Here is a 15,076-nt window from a genome sequence, read left to right as displayed (position 1 = left end):
GTATCTGGTATATAAGATGTTCACCAAATGCTTGAAGAATTAAACCACCCACAAACAAGCTGTAAGTAAATCTCTTGGTAAGAATAATAGAAACACTAAGAAAAGGCTCAAAAATGCTATTTCTGTTATTTTATTTTTAAAATTTAATAAAACTCTCCAAATAGACTAACTATAAATGTGCACATAACCCAATTACTAAAATGCAGGGCTGACTCTCAATTACCCACTTTGTACATTACCTCTGTTAAATTGCTAATTGCAAGCTGGGTCGCTATACCAGCCTACCGAATTTCTAGGCTACATAGGTCCCACACTTGGTACTTCTGAGTGAATGTAAACTAAACTTTAAAAGAAACTAAAGAACACTGTAAGTTAAATCTAGTGGGGTGAACAATAGCACCACCAGCCGCACACACTTCAAAGCCAGATTTTTAATGATGGGCAGTTTGGGGTGAGTCCTACAATTCCATTAAAATCAATTATGATCACCTCAATTTTTTCCTTACATATATCTTCTTCCAAATATTCTGAATGCTCAAGTTTTAATAATCTACTTCTAAAGTAACTTTTTTCTAAATTCCAAAGTCTTCCAGTGTCACTAATGTGACTTCTTCTGGAATATTATTCTGATAAAATAAAAACTCCTAATTAGTAAATTTATTAAAGATAGTACCACAAGTCATTTGAATGTCATACTGTGAAAAATAACGCCATTATGCATGGATCTAACACCTTGGATATTTATCAAGACAACTCTTTAAATCTGGCAATTTGAGGTGACTACCATTCACTCATAGGCTCCTGTGAACCATCTTCTTCCCATTAAACCCATACAGTTTGATAGCTTCACGTTTTGCTTCCTTTAGAAGAAAAGGGAGTTCCACAATCACCAAGCTTCTTCCTATCTGTTGCTTCTACTTTTGTAATAAAACAAAACAGCGATGAACCAAGAAAAATCAAGAACAAGCATGGGAACTTCATCCCTGCAGTTGTGCTTCTTAAATGTTACTTTAAACATGTTTTCCATTATAATTAATTATATACATTAAAATTCATTTATTCATTATAATTAATTTCCTAAATGCAAACATAGTGTTCAACACTGCCTGAGGCCAGCAATGATTTCAGTAACTCCAGTTCTTATAGTACTTACGAGTTTTAATATACAAGACACTTTAGTAATTTCCAAAAGGGACGTAACTGGAGCATGAAGTGAGCACAGAACACTGCTGAACCAAAGTCACCAAAGTCACCGGCTCTCAAACTGTCGCTGTTACCTAACAGCCGTGGCAGTATGCCGAGTTGCTTCATCTCATAAAACCGTTTTCAGACACTCTTTGTATGGCACAATTTGAGAATAACATCTAACCCATCCAAGTTATTTTCCTCAAAGTTATATCACTTTTTTCAAAATATTAAGACTCACTCTTTTGAGAAAAGGCCCCAATTTTCTTTTATTTATTTTTGTTTTTCAGTTACAGTTTACATTCAGTATTATTCTATATTAGTGTCAGGTGTACAGTATAGTGGTTAGATAGTCATATACTTTACAAAGTGCTCCCCCCGATATTTCAAGTACTGGCTTGGCACTATAGTTATTACAATATTATCGACTTTTCCCCTATGCTGTACTTTATATCCCTGAGTATTTTGTAATTAACCGATTTGAAAGGCCCTAATTTTAATTGGCAAAAAAAATTTTTTTAGAATTTATTTATTTATTTTTAGAGAAAGAGGAAGAGAGGGAGGATGTGAAGGAGAGAAATACCAGTGTGAGAGAGAAACATCAACAGGTAGCTTCTCCGAAGCACCTCAACCTGGGTCTGGCCCGCAACCCAGGCACAAGCTGAGTCGGAATCAAACCGGCGACCTTTCGCTTTGCAGGATGATGCCCAACCAACTGAGCCACACCAGAATTTTTTAAATGTGGAATTTTTAAAGAGTCGTGTCCCTGCACAGAGTAGAAACTTCTTATATAAATTTTAATGTATATGATTCTATACGCGTATTCTAGGCTAAAGAAAGAATGGCCTGAGGTAGAAGTGGCTCATGCTGGTTCAAGGAAATAATCCTTTTCTTTAAGATGCTATTATTAATTTCATCTGGGAAATGGAGAGTATTACACTCTCTCCCCATATTCACAAGCGACATCAAGGGGAGTGGAAGTCCTAGGAGGACCTGCAGAGTACCCCCTATTTGGTTCCAATGCTGGGTGTCAACCTCCTATAGCCCAATACCCCACAGAAGACATTCTGGGAAGTACTGCTCAACACTGAAGAAATTTAGTTTGACTTAATTGTTTAGCAAACATTACCAGGGTAAAAATTAAGTTATATTAGACATAATGGGTAGGAAATGCATTTTGAACACTATGGTTATAAACACTAATCTTAAGAATTTTAGACCATAATGTATATGATACTGTTTCCCCTACAACGACTCCCTCTGGAATGACCCCAGAACAAGCAATAGTCGCTTTGGTGGGCAATAAAGAGAAGGCAGGTGCAAATCTCACATGAAGTAACTGAGCTAAACAAGAACCAAAGTCCCCGATATTTGGCAGGAGGTTAACAATCTGTAATGTATTTATATAAATCAATGAGGAATATGGCCAGGCTGCCTAGAACCCCTACTTGCAAAACACAAGAGCCAGGCAAGTCTGAACATTTGAACATAACACTGGAAAATAACTTCAACTGTATGATTCCTGTGTTGACCAACACCTCCCGATTTTTTAAGCTTTTCTTTTTTGCTATTCAGTAAACTAACAAAAATACCATTTCAGTGAATGCATGACTGCAGTTCCATAGGAGAAATGTAATCACTCTGCATTGAATATGAGCAATATCTCAGATTATTTTTAGAGGAAATGAAAACTACCATTCGCTACTTATCCATTAGAGCTTAGCTTAATGTGACCCAAGTGAATGTTCAAAAAGTAGAAGTGAAAAGGGGTTCTCAGCACTTATTGAGTCTATAGGAATCCAGTTTGGCTGTGAAAACACAATCTAAAAGAGGCAGATAGATTATCACTTCACTAAGTCAGACAAGCCCCTCACTCCCCCAGAAAGTAATTCTCTCCCTGTCCCTATTGTCCTGACCCCCAGCTGCAGGGCAGAGAGCAAGCACTGTGGTCCAGCACAGCACACAGCTTTCCAGCTGCCCCAGTGATGTAATTATCTCACAACAAAACATCTCTGTGAATTAACTCTGCATCCCACCCATTGTAATTCTTAATGACTGCTTCCTGTTCGTGTTCTCTATTTAACTTGCTATTCTGGATCTATTGCATAGGCAAGTTGTCTTCATCTAACGCATGGGATTACATGCAATAGGTTTGGGATTTCCAAAGATTGTAATTTACAAAGGTCTCCCAAACAACACGCTTTGGAAACACAAGCCCTGCCTTTCTATTGTGGTTATAATAAAAGCGAAATCTGCATTATTTGCTGTGATTAAACTCTGACCTGCCACAGGAAGTTCTGTGAGGATTTTTTTCCCGTCACTTTTTCCCCATACTCCTAAATGTTTGGACATCAAATACTAAGATGTCTGGCACAGCTGACTAAGGACACTAAACACAATTTTATTTGAACTACAGCCTGTCTTTGGAATTAAGAAGAATGTTTTTAAATCTCTAATCTCTTCCTTTATAATGCACGAAGCACATTCTGTAGCTACAGCTTTCATGCACCAAATTTATGTTCACACATTCCACTACCCTACACTACCAGACATAGGCCGGGGTGTTCTCATTGTGCTTATTAAATAGTGACTGGGGGTGCACTCATTCTCAACCAATACTCCACGGTTTAACTCCAGGAGTATGTGCCGCCACCAATGAGCATGCTGCCGGAACGCAATCGCCATTTCAGCAGCATCCACAAAACATGATCAGTGCCTACTATGCGCAGGCACTGTGTTTGGTTTTAGAGACTCCAAAAGATCTAAAGACAGGTATTGTCTTTGAGAGCTTTACTATCTAATTGTGGGAGACAAGACTTACATGTAAAAGTGTAAGTAATGATATATGGGTATGTATTAATTCCAAATAAATTCTATAAACAGTATATGAAACTTTATATATCACATCAGAGTAAATTCATTCAGCATCCTATTATATTAGGTTGGCCAAAAAGTCCATATGGCTTTTTCTATAAAAGACATTTTTCATTTTCACCAATGACTTGATTTGGATATTTTGAGCATGTTGGCTATCTCCTGCGTGGTGTAATGTTGATTGTTTTCAATTAATGTCTCAATTGGATCGCTACCAACTTCAACTGGTCTACCTGACCATGGAGCATCATCCAGCAAGAAATCTCCAGCGTGAAACTTTACAAACCATTTTGATACGTTTGATCAGTTACAGCACCTTCTCCATACACTGCACAAACCTTCTTTTGCGTTTCAGTTGTGTTTTTACCTTTCTTGAAATAATAAAGCATAATATGCCGAAAATGTTGCTTATTTTCTTCCATCTTCAATATTAAAATGGCTACACAAAAATTCACCAATTCTGATAAATTTCTTTAAATGCACGCTGATATGACAGCTGTCACAATACAATCTAACAAATTGTTTTGAATGAAGTTAAAGACAAGTAAGTGCTACTACAGCCATCTTACAGAAAAAAAAACATGAACTTTTCCACCAACCTGAAAGTATATGTATGTAGTGTCTGCCTTTCTACATTCGTAATCTCTTCTGGAAACCACATTCTCATTTTTTGTTGAGGAACTACTCTACCCTATACTCAGGCAATATGGCACTGGGGACATGGGTGCAGGATGGCAGGTAACCAACCCTGGATAAATAGAGTGATGATGATTGATTCAGGGATGGGCAGGACCATGAGAACCAGTCCCGGGAATTGTACTAAAACCATGGGGAGAGTAAAGCGTTCTTTATTTGGGGATTACCAAACTTGCAACATATAAGCCTGCCACTGCTAACGGCTGTCTTTGTCACTAGCCTACCACTGTGCGAGCAGCTGACATGGAACAGAACCAGAGCAGAGCGGGGATAGGTAAGAGATTCAGATGACACTGTTTAAGCACCTGGGCCCAGTTATGCCTGACCCACTCCTGGATTTACTAGTAATGTGAGTCAGTAATGTCACTTTTGTGCTTAACCAGTCTGAGTTGGGTTTCTATTCCTTACAATAAAAAATAGTCCTAAGGCATCTGTCAATATTTTGAAATGATTAAATGGCTCTGAAACATCAATATCTGACCTCAGACACATTGCACGTAAGAGACAAGATGAATTCAGCTCAAGCACACGGCACTGGCAGTTTCCTCCCGGTAGCGGTACCGGTGCTCTGACCTGCTGGAAGACCGTCCACTTCCCCAGCAGCAGCGCAGACTGATCTTTCCCAAGGAGCCGTGAGGCTTCTTTCTGGGACTCCTATTTGAGGTTCCTGGTCTTACCACACAGACATTTTATGGAGGAAAAATAGAGAAAGAAGACAGACAGACACGCTCATCACAAACACGAATATGGAACCTAGAATAGGACAGGACTCAATGGTAAGAGGAAGTGAGGAGGCAAGGAGAAGTACTTTCAAATGCTACAAAGACAAAATTTAATGAAAGGTCGAGTCTGGTGCTCGAACACATGTTCTGAAACCCTCAATTAAAGAACCCCTTTCCCGCTGGCTGTTGCTCAGAAGTGTAAATGCACAGAATGCCATGCCGGCAGTAAGGCTGCGGCAGGGAAACCCTTTCGTTACCGTTACACTGACGGCTACCACAACCTGACAAGGGAATACGAAGTCAACATCTTCTACTTACTGACTCATTTCATTCCTTACAGCCTTAATGTGAGTGTTACAGGAAAGTTTCATAGTTCGTTTTCTTCCAGTTCATCTTTAAAGTCTCTACTAATCTAGTTTTAGCGTCTTTCTACCTATATCTGGCAATCTGGATCTATGAGTTAGTATCTTTGCATCCATTAACCAACAAATATTTTACAAATGAAATGGGAATCCCCCAAACTGGGCAAGTTTAGAAGATGTGCCTTGCACTACAGTAAATATTTAAAACTGAGCAATCGCTAAAACTTGTGTATACAGAAACCCACTGCTACTGACCAGCACAAAACCAGTGCACTACTACCTAGGCTCCAAATAAGGTATTTGGGGTGTCCGAGGGGCCTGTGGGCTTCCTGTGGGCTGCTCTGCTCCTATTCAATGTGAATTCCTGACATGGACATTAGACAACAGAAATCAAATTCCTTTCATAGCCCTTCAGTAAGCATTAGGTTCACTCTCATTAAACATGGCTCTTTGAGCTGCTAATGCATTTTATGTGAATGAAAGGAAGAAGAATGAGCAGCATCCCTCTGTTCTGCTAACTATACATTATGATGGGAAAAGGAAAATATTAAAACAAAATCAAGTGAAGATATCATAAAAATATTTTTTCTTTTATAGGGAAGAGAATGGTAGCAGGGGCTAAATATTCGATAAGTTAATTCTGAATCACTGTGCAGATGACTATGTCCCCAAAGTCAAGAGAAGGAAAACAGACAGTGATGAGTTGATACTTTTGCTGAGTCCACTTTCAATACCAAAGAGTTTTGTAAATTAAAAAAGAACATAGTCAACTCGACAAAAAGAAACATAGCAATTGAGACAATTAGGCATGTTTTTCTGTCTTGGTTAGTAAAAACACCAATCACTATCTCCAGATACAGCCAGGAGTGAGAAAGTACTTTTTCTTGTCAAAGTTGCTACCTAGACACGATTACCTTAGTTTTAGCCTTTTCCATACACCACAGAGGGCTTCTTCAGTCAGCCACTTCACAAACACAGGTATGTTGGTCAAAATAAGAGCCTGACAGGAGCACATGAATTAAAGAGAATGAAAACCCTGTGACGTGGGGTGTGAGGAAGGGGTTGGGGATCCTCACGTCCTAAAACCTACGGGCAGATCAGGGATGACAGGTTAGCACACAATGCAGCCATAAGCTAAAGTGCCTCTCCATGACGTTGCTTATTCTTTTCTTTTAATTCTCCACAGCACACAACACAGCGTCTAACACACACTAGGTAGTCAATAAATATTTATTGAATGAATGAATGATATTTTCCAAATTATAACTCAGGGAAAAGTCAACAGCAAAGTAAAAGAGAGGACCTCTACATCATTAGGAAAGTGTGGTACTCTGACGAAGCCAGACCTTGGAACCGATGTGAAATGAGGAGTCACACACTAACGTATCGCATTTATAAACTAACACTTGTTAACTGGCTCCTTAAGTACTAGCCACTTCTCCACATTTTGACATTTTGAGTCCGCACAACAACTCTGTGGGATGTTACTCATTTTACAGATGAAGAAACAGACGTTTGTAAACCAATGTTTATTGCAGCATCATTTATAAACGCCAAGAAGTAGAAACGACCTAAATGCCCATCAACTGACGAACAGATACACAGAACGTGGCATATTCATATTATGGAATACTAGTTGGAAATTAAAAGGAATAAAGTATAGATACATGTTATGACATGGAGAAACCTTGAGAAATTATGCTAAGTCAAATGAACCAGTCACAAAAGACCACATATTACTTGATTTCTTTTATACAAAATGTCCAGAATAGGCAGACCCACAGAGACAGTGATCGCCTGGGCTGGGAGTGGTGGGGAAGGATAGCAGGGGAGGAACAGAGAATGGCTGCTAATGGCTACTGGGTTTCTTTGCAGGGTGACAAAATGTTCTAAAATTAGGTCATGGTGATGGTTACCCAACTCAGTGAATATACTAAAAACCACTGAACTGTATACTTATACAGGTGAATCTGATTATTATGTAAAGTGTATCTCAATAAAGCTGTTTCAAAACAACAAGAGGAAAGAAATAGTCAGAGAGAGGTCTGGTGTTTTGCCTAAGGCACAGGGACAGTAAGCGGTGGAGACGTGAAGTCAGGCTATCTGGTCCCACAGCCTGATTTCCTAGCCTCCATGCGTGCAGCTCAGCATTTGGGACAGAGACCTCCCTGTGGCAAACGAGACACTGCTGAGTGACTCTGTGGGAATGCCAATTCCCACATGTTACGGTAAGCCTGGCTATCCCAGCATACGCTTTACATGCGGGGCTGAAAAAAAACAGGTGTTCATAAAATTCACAGAAAAATAAAGTAAAGCTGAAGACTGTTGATCTCCTAACCCTGCTTACATTTTTCCCTTGACTAGGTAGAAAAGCGACATGCTTCAATTCATCCAGACCTTAAAAAGATAACCTGATCTCAAAAATATGTTAGGGCCCGGGCTGGGTGGCTGGCTCAGTTTGATTAGAGTGTCATTCTGATAGGCCAAGGTTGCGGGTTCGATCCCTAGTCAGGGCACATACAAGAATCATCCAATGAATGTATAAATAAATGGAACAACAAATTGATGTTTCTCTCTCTCTCCCTTCTTGCCTCCCTCCCCCACTCTCTAAAATCAATCAATAAAAAAAAGTGAGTAAATGATATTTTTGAAAGCAAAATGCATAGCTCTGGCGTGAGTCAAAAAGAGTACAGGAGCACTCTGGAGAACTTTAACGTTCAATTCTGTCTCCATTTGAGCTGTTCTCCAGCTCTGGGCCTCTCTTAAGGGAAAATGATGCATCAGCCAAAACCAGGCAATCGTCTGATGAAGACTGTTTGCTGGGTCATAAAATAAAACCAAGCAAGTTTTACCGACACCGTAAGCCAAAAATCTTTCATTATCACATCCTGACTAGGTGGGTAAATTTATCCCCAGCACTAATTTACTAAGGTCCTTAGGCTTAGCTACTTACCTAATTAAACGACCACTGAAATTGGTTCCTTTTAAGGAAACATATATGAACATAAACATTAAGAAAATGTTAAAGTATAGTAATAAATTAAAGAAACACAAATGGAAATATCAGATACAATACTTAAGCCCCTCAAATTGGGTAACAAAAGTTTTCAAGTGGTATCATAGAACAGTATTTGTGAGGGGCTGTGAAAAAGGGCCCATACCATTGCGGGAGCATAAACTGGTTTAAAAAAAAACCTTCCTGGAGAGTAACTTGGCAAGAAAAATTATACACACACACACACACACCATGTGGTTCTTAAAGAGATGATAGAGGTTCATGTTTATCGAACATGGAAAGATAGAAAGGCATTCATAATATAAAAAGAAAATGCAGGTTCCAAAGAGTATGTACAGTATGGTCCACATATAAAATGGTGGAGGCATAAATCAAGATGCTAATACTGGTTATTTCTAGGTAACAAGATTATGGAATTGTGTTTTCTGTATGTTCTGCTATTTGCTCATATGAACTTTCTATGATGAGAATTTATTTTTAATAAGAAAAAGAAATCACCATTTTAAAAAACAAGCAATGTAGGAGTTTCTTTTCTCATTTAAGATTATTAATATACTTTTCTTCAATCTGCTCCTCTGAGTTAATCAACAATCCTGGAAATGTGTTTTTTTAATTAAATGTTAACAACTTAAGTGCTTAATTTTGTTTTAGGAGAAAAAAATAATACACATGTGTTACTGTCTCATTAAAGGTATGTGATTTTAATCCTCCCCCAATATGGGTTAACTCCATAAAATAGAATCTGGAAAAAATAAAGTTATTTTTATGATATCTGGCTAGTTGTCAGGTCAAAAGTAATGGAATTATGATGAAACACAAGAGAAACAATGGCAGCTCACCAAGTCTTCAAACTGCCCTAAGTTCTAATGGTTATCATACAAGATCCCAGAAAGTCCCGCATGGTGTAACTGTGGAACTGTGTAAGTATGGAGAAGGCTTTAGAGATTATTTGGTTCTGTACAACTGTTTTAAAAAGGAGGAAACACAGGCCCACAAGTACGCAATGACAAAGCTAAATAAAAAAATAAGACACATAGGTCTCATGGCTAAAAATTCGTTGCTCTTTCTAATACAACAAGGTATAAGCAACCAAAATAACCAAAGCATGGTTTTTAAAAAATTCACTATAAAAATTAACATCTAACACCTTATATTTTCAAATAAGATTTATTCCAGCAAAATTTCCAGGAACTATTTTGTTAAGAACACCATCAGGAACGATTAAAAGATATGAAAACAGAACATAATTGGAAAAGTGGAAAAAAACTGGTATCTCTATCAACTCAAACCTCAAGGATTTGAAATTAGCTTGTTTTGTTCAGATGTAAAAATATGTAAATACTGTTATGATTTTCCTTATGTCTACATATCCATTTTACTTTAGAGTTTGATCTTTGAGGAATATTTCAGATAACAAGGTAAATATTTCATAGTGCTAAGAGTGATTAAGAACTAGAGCGGGTGGATTTGTAAATGTAGCCACAACTGTAACTCCTCTGAGGCAGAATTTGTCTTTTGCAAAAAACCGCAGGACAACTCATATTGGGAATCTGTTCTTCAATTAGGTATTTCACAAAAGTGAATATTTTAGATACCTTCATCTTACCCATCTTAAGTCCTTAAACTACTTTTGAAAAATGACGTTTTTCAAACAAAAACAAACTCATTGTTACAAACAGAGGTGTAGTTACCAGAGGGGGAAGCAGGTAGTAGGAGAATGAATTATGTAAACAGGGTCAAATATATGGTGATAGAAGGAAACTAGACTTTGGGAGGGAAGCATGTAGTAAAGTACATAGACGTCAAATTATAATCTTGTGCACCTGAAAATTATATAATGTTATTAACCAATGTTACCCCAATACATTTAATTAAAAAGAAGAAATAATAGTTTTAAGTGGAATTGTTTGCAGCATGCATTAAACATCTTTTTGATGTTTTAAGCATAAATACTGGTTATGTTCTACTGCTGAAGGATTCATGATCATTATTATCATCATTAAATTATAATAGTTTGACTCAGCACTGTTACTGTGATCCTTTATTTGAGCACTTTCTAGGCAGACGAACATAAGGCAAGGAGATCCACACTGAGACATAAATCAAACAGTCAAAAAGCAAAGAATCTTGAAAGCAGCAAGAGATAAGCAAGTCATCACCTACAAAGGAAACTCAAAGTAACAGCTGACTTCTCATCAGAAACCACAGACGGCAGAAGGCAGTGGGATGACAAATTGGAAGTGCTGAACAGAAAAACTATCAACCAAGAATTCTATGTCCAGAAAAGAGATCCTTCAAAAATGAAGGTGAAATCAAGACACTCCCAGGTAAACAGAAGCCGAAGGAGTTTGTTGTCAGTACATCTTGCTAAAAGGAGAAATGCTAAGGGAAGTCCTTTAGATTGAAATAAAAGGACATTAGACAGTAACTCAAAGCCATATGGAGAAATGAAAAACACTGGCAAAGTTAACTTCATCGGTAAATATAAAAGCTAATGTTTCCATATTTGGTTTGGCACTCTTTTTCCTGATATGATTAAAAGGACAAATGCACATGACAGTAATAAAGCTACGTTAATGGCCACACAATGTATAAAGATGTAATTTGTGATAGTAACAACATGAAGCGGGAGGGGCAGAGCTGTTCAGGAAGACAGTTTTTATAGACTACACAAACTAAGTTAGTGTATTTCACACTAGACTGGTTAAGTTTAAGATGTTAATTGTCATTTCCAGTGTAATCACTAAGAAATTCATGTCCTGAGAAATATTTTCTTGAATCTCTCTCTAATCTATCATCTAGGAGCTTAGCATGAGCCTGGGACTGTACCAGGGAGTGTATATGTGCAAAGTCATTGAATTCTTTCAATATCCCTATTGAGTGGTGCTATTATTCTCATTTTACAGGTGAAGAAGCTGAGATTCAGAGGGAATTTGTCCGGAGTGACAGGGCTCCTAAGATGCAGAACCAGGATTTCAATTAGCAACCTTGACAGACTTCTGTCTCCTCCACCTGCAGCTCCTACATTTAGAATTTCTTGGTCCTACCCTCTTATCACCCAACGCGCCTGTTCTCCTCTTACCACCGCCAGCACAACAAGCCAAACAACTAGTGATAATTATCTCCTTCACAGTCGTGGCTCCAGATAGCACCTAAAGGGGGTGAATTACTACTCTGTCTCTCCAAAACAGTTCTCTTCCCACACCCAGTTACCTCTTGGACAACTCCAATGTTCTGAAACCCTCAATTTCAAATGTGTAGAACACAGCTCATCTCCTTGGTGAATCACACCACGATCCAACCGATTTTCTAAGTCCAGAAACCTTCCATCAATCCTAGATTCTTCCATTTCCCCATACCTCCAACTAATCTCTAATCCATCACCAAAGTGCTTCTGCATCCACTTCCACGTCCACTTCCTGAGTTCAGGTACTCATCCCTCTTTCCCAGACTTTGACAGAGGGCCTTTATCCTGTCTCCCTGCCTCATGGATACTCCCTGCCCTCTGGTCAATGAACTTTCTAGAGCGTACATTTAATTATAACACCGAACAAATTGCATTTAGCCAACAAATTACTTGTTAAATATTTGTTATTCCCTTGCATTGTATTGAGTGCTAAAAATAGAAAGATTAAAGGGTAAAATATATTGTCTTAAGTTGCTCAGAGTCTAGTTGGAAGGCAGACATAAAAAGATGAATATCAAATAACCTGGAAATGCCAAAGCAGAGATATTTTAAGAGTAATAAAGAGAGGCTCTTAACCCAAAACTGCAGGAAAAAGTTTGTAGAGGAAGTGACAACTGAACTATCTTAGACCATCAGGAATCACCCAAGCAACTGGCAAAGGGCACTCAATACCAAGAGAAGTGTGAACAAGGGACAGCAAGAAATACTGGAGAGAAACTTTGTATGCTGTAAGGAACTTTTATCCTGTGGGAAATGGGCACCTACTTTTGATTTTTAAATAGCTCACTCTGATGGGCATGGATAAGAGGGGAATAGTGGCAAGAAGACCAGTACGGAGACTGTTACTGCAGGAAAATAAAGAGGGCCTGTCCTAAGGAATTGGCAGCAAGGACGGAGAGGAGAGCGCAGATTCCAGAAATATTTAGGAGGTTGAATTGGCAGGACTTGCTAAGTGTCTGAATGTGGCGGGGGTGGAGGGATGAGGAAGGAGGAGCAGCCAAGGATGACTCACAGGCTTTGACTTTGGGGACTTGGTGCCACCCCACGAGATATAGCAGTGTTCCCAGCCCTTTAGTTTGCAGAGACCTGTAAAATTTCCAACAGATGTAGGGCTCTGAAAGAACACTGCCAACGAAAGACGTAAATACACCCTACCGTCTACTGTCAAGTACCATTTCATAAAGCAAGCACATTTTAACACCCAAACTGTAAATAGATTTAGCTTTCTGAAAAATTCACCACAGGCCCTTCTTTTTCTAATTTCATCATAGATGATGGAAAATTGGTACCAGGCCTCAGACCGACACTGGGAAGCCCTGAGACGGAGATATACGAGAAGTCCATTTGGCTGTAACATAATGAGTTGAAGACAGAATATACAGTCCCCGCCCTCACCGACTCTCAGTGGGGTTATCTATCCTACATACATTAAGGGTTGTAAAAGAGTTCAAGAGGTTATGGAAGCTCCAAAGAGGAGGCTCTCAAATGTGCGTAGAGCGGAAGTGGCTGGGGAGATGAGTCTCAAAGGATGATCTGGAGTTTGCCAAATAAATAAAGGAAGTTTAGTACACCCCAGGTATAAGAAATGGCATGTCCAAAGGTATGTAGGTATGCAGGAAATTCATATTTAGGGAACTGTGGATAGTTTGGCATGACTTAGTGATTATCTTGGAAAATGTCGAGAGAAGAGCTGGAAAAGTACACAGAAGTGAAATTGAGAAGTTTGGTAATCCAGGCTAAGAAGTCTGGAAATTATCTTATGGGCACTGGGGGAGAACCAAAGGACTTTGCAGTGAGCAATACTATGGCCAGTTTTAACACTTGCAAATATCGCTCTGACTGCGTACTAGAAATTGGACTCCAAGGGAATGAAATCAAGGGTGGGGAAAATGGGTAGGAAGTGCCTGCAAAAGTCTGGGTAAGAAATACAGATAGATTAGAAAAATAGAAGTAGCAGAGAAAGACCAATACAACCAACAGATATTTTCTGAACACCTATAATCTACAGGGCATATTAAGGCCAATGAGACAAGATCCCTGCTTAGATCTTCTTTTCTATTTTTGTTAAACAAACAACAGAATCATACTTTACACTATGTTTTGCAATTTAGAAAATTTAACAACACACCCTGGCTGGTGTGGCTCAGTTGCTTGGGCGCTGTCGCACAGAGTGAAGGGTCGCCAGTTCGATTTCTAGTAGGAGCACATGCCTGGGTTGTAGGCAGGTCTACGGCTGGGGCATGTGGAAGAGACAACCGATCCATGCTTCTCTCTAGCATCAAGTGTTTCTGTCCCTCCCTTCCCCTCTCTCTAAAAGCAAATAAATAAAAATTTCAAAAAAATTAACAATGCATCAAATGCTATCACAAGCCTTTCTTTCCCTTTCACTATGTGTGTGTATATAAAACCACTTTTAAAATGCACTAAATTATGTTATCTATGTAATTTATTACACCATTTCTCTGTTCTTATAACACTGGCTCACCACTTTATAATAAATTCCTATAACTGGCATTGAAGAAATCAAAAGGTGTGCACTTTTTCTGAATAAAATTATGTACACTTTTTAAAAGTTCTTGATCCAAATGGCATTAGAGATTATTGTATCAATTTATATTTCCATAGTGATATCTAGAAAGGTTGAATCCATAGAATTTCGTGACCAACCAGGATATTATAGTTGAAGAATGAGAAAAAGGTTAGAATGATTTTCAAGTTCTGGTTTAAGCAACAACGTAGATAATGGTACTATTTCCAAATAGTAGAATAATAGAGGAAAAGAAGATTTGAGGAACAATTAATGAGTTCACTTCAGAAGAGATGAACTTGAGATGTTTGTGACCTCCAGGTGGAAATAATGTCCAGTGAACAACTGTAAACTAATGGTTGGAGCTTTGGACACAGGTCAAGTAGTAGTTTGGGAAGCTATCAGGATGCAAAGAAGGCAGGACCTTGGGGGCTACAACATGAAACAAAAATAGCATCCCTGCCTTGACTGGTACAGCTCAGCTGGTTGGGCATCATCCCACAAAGC

At 38.6% G+C, this 15,076-nt stretch overlaps 1 protein-coding gene across 3 annotated transcripts in view; it reads right to left on the bottom strand.

Annotated features, from left to right (window-relative positions):
- The window catches only part of CDK6 (cyclin dependent kinase 6), a 227,627-nt gene that overhangs the window by 166,274 nt on the left and 46,277 nt on the right, over positions 1 to 15,076 (bottom strand). The window lies entirely within an intron of this gene.

The sequence above is a fragment of the Desmodus rotundus genome, chromosome 6, assembly GCF_022682495.2.
Source record: "Desmodus rotundus isolate HL8 chromosome 6, HLdesRot8A.1, whole genome shotgun sequence".
In the NCBI taxonomy this organism is placed as follows: domain Eukaryota; kingdom Metazoa; phylum Chordata; class Mammalia; order Chiroptera; family Phyllostomidae; genus Desmodus; species Desmodus rotundus.
Note: the sequence above shows the minus strand (reverse complement) of the source record. Positions and strands in the feature narration are given on the sequence as shown.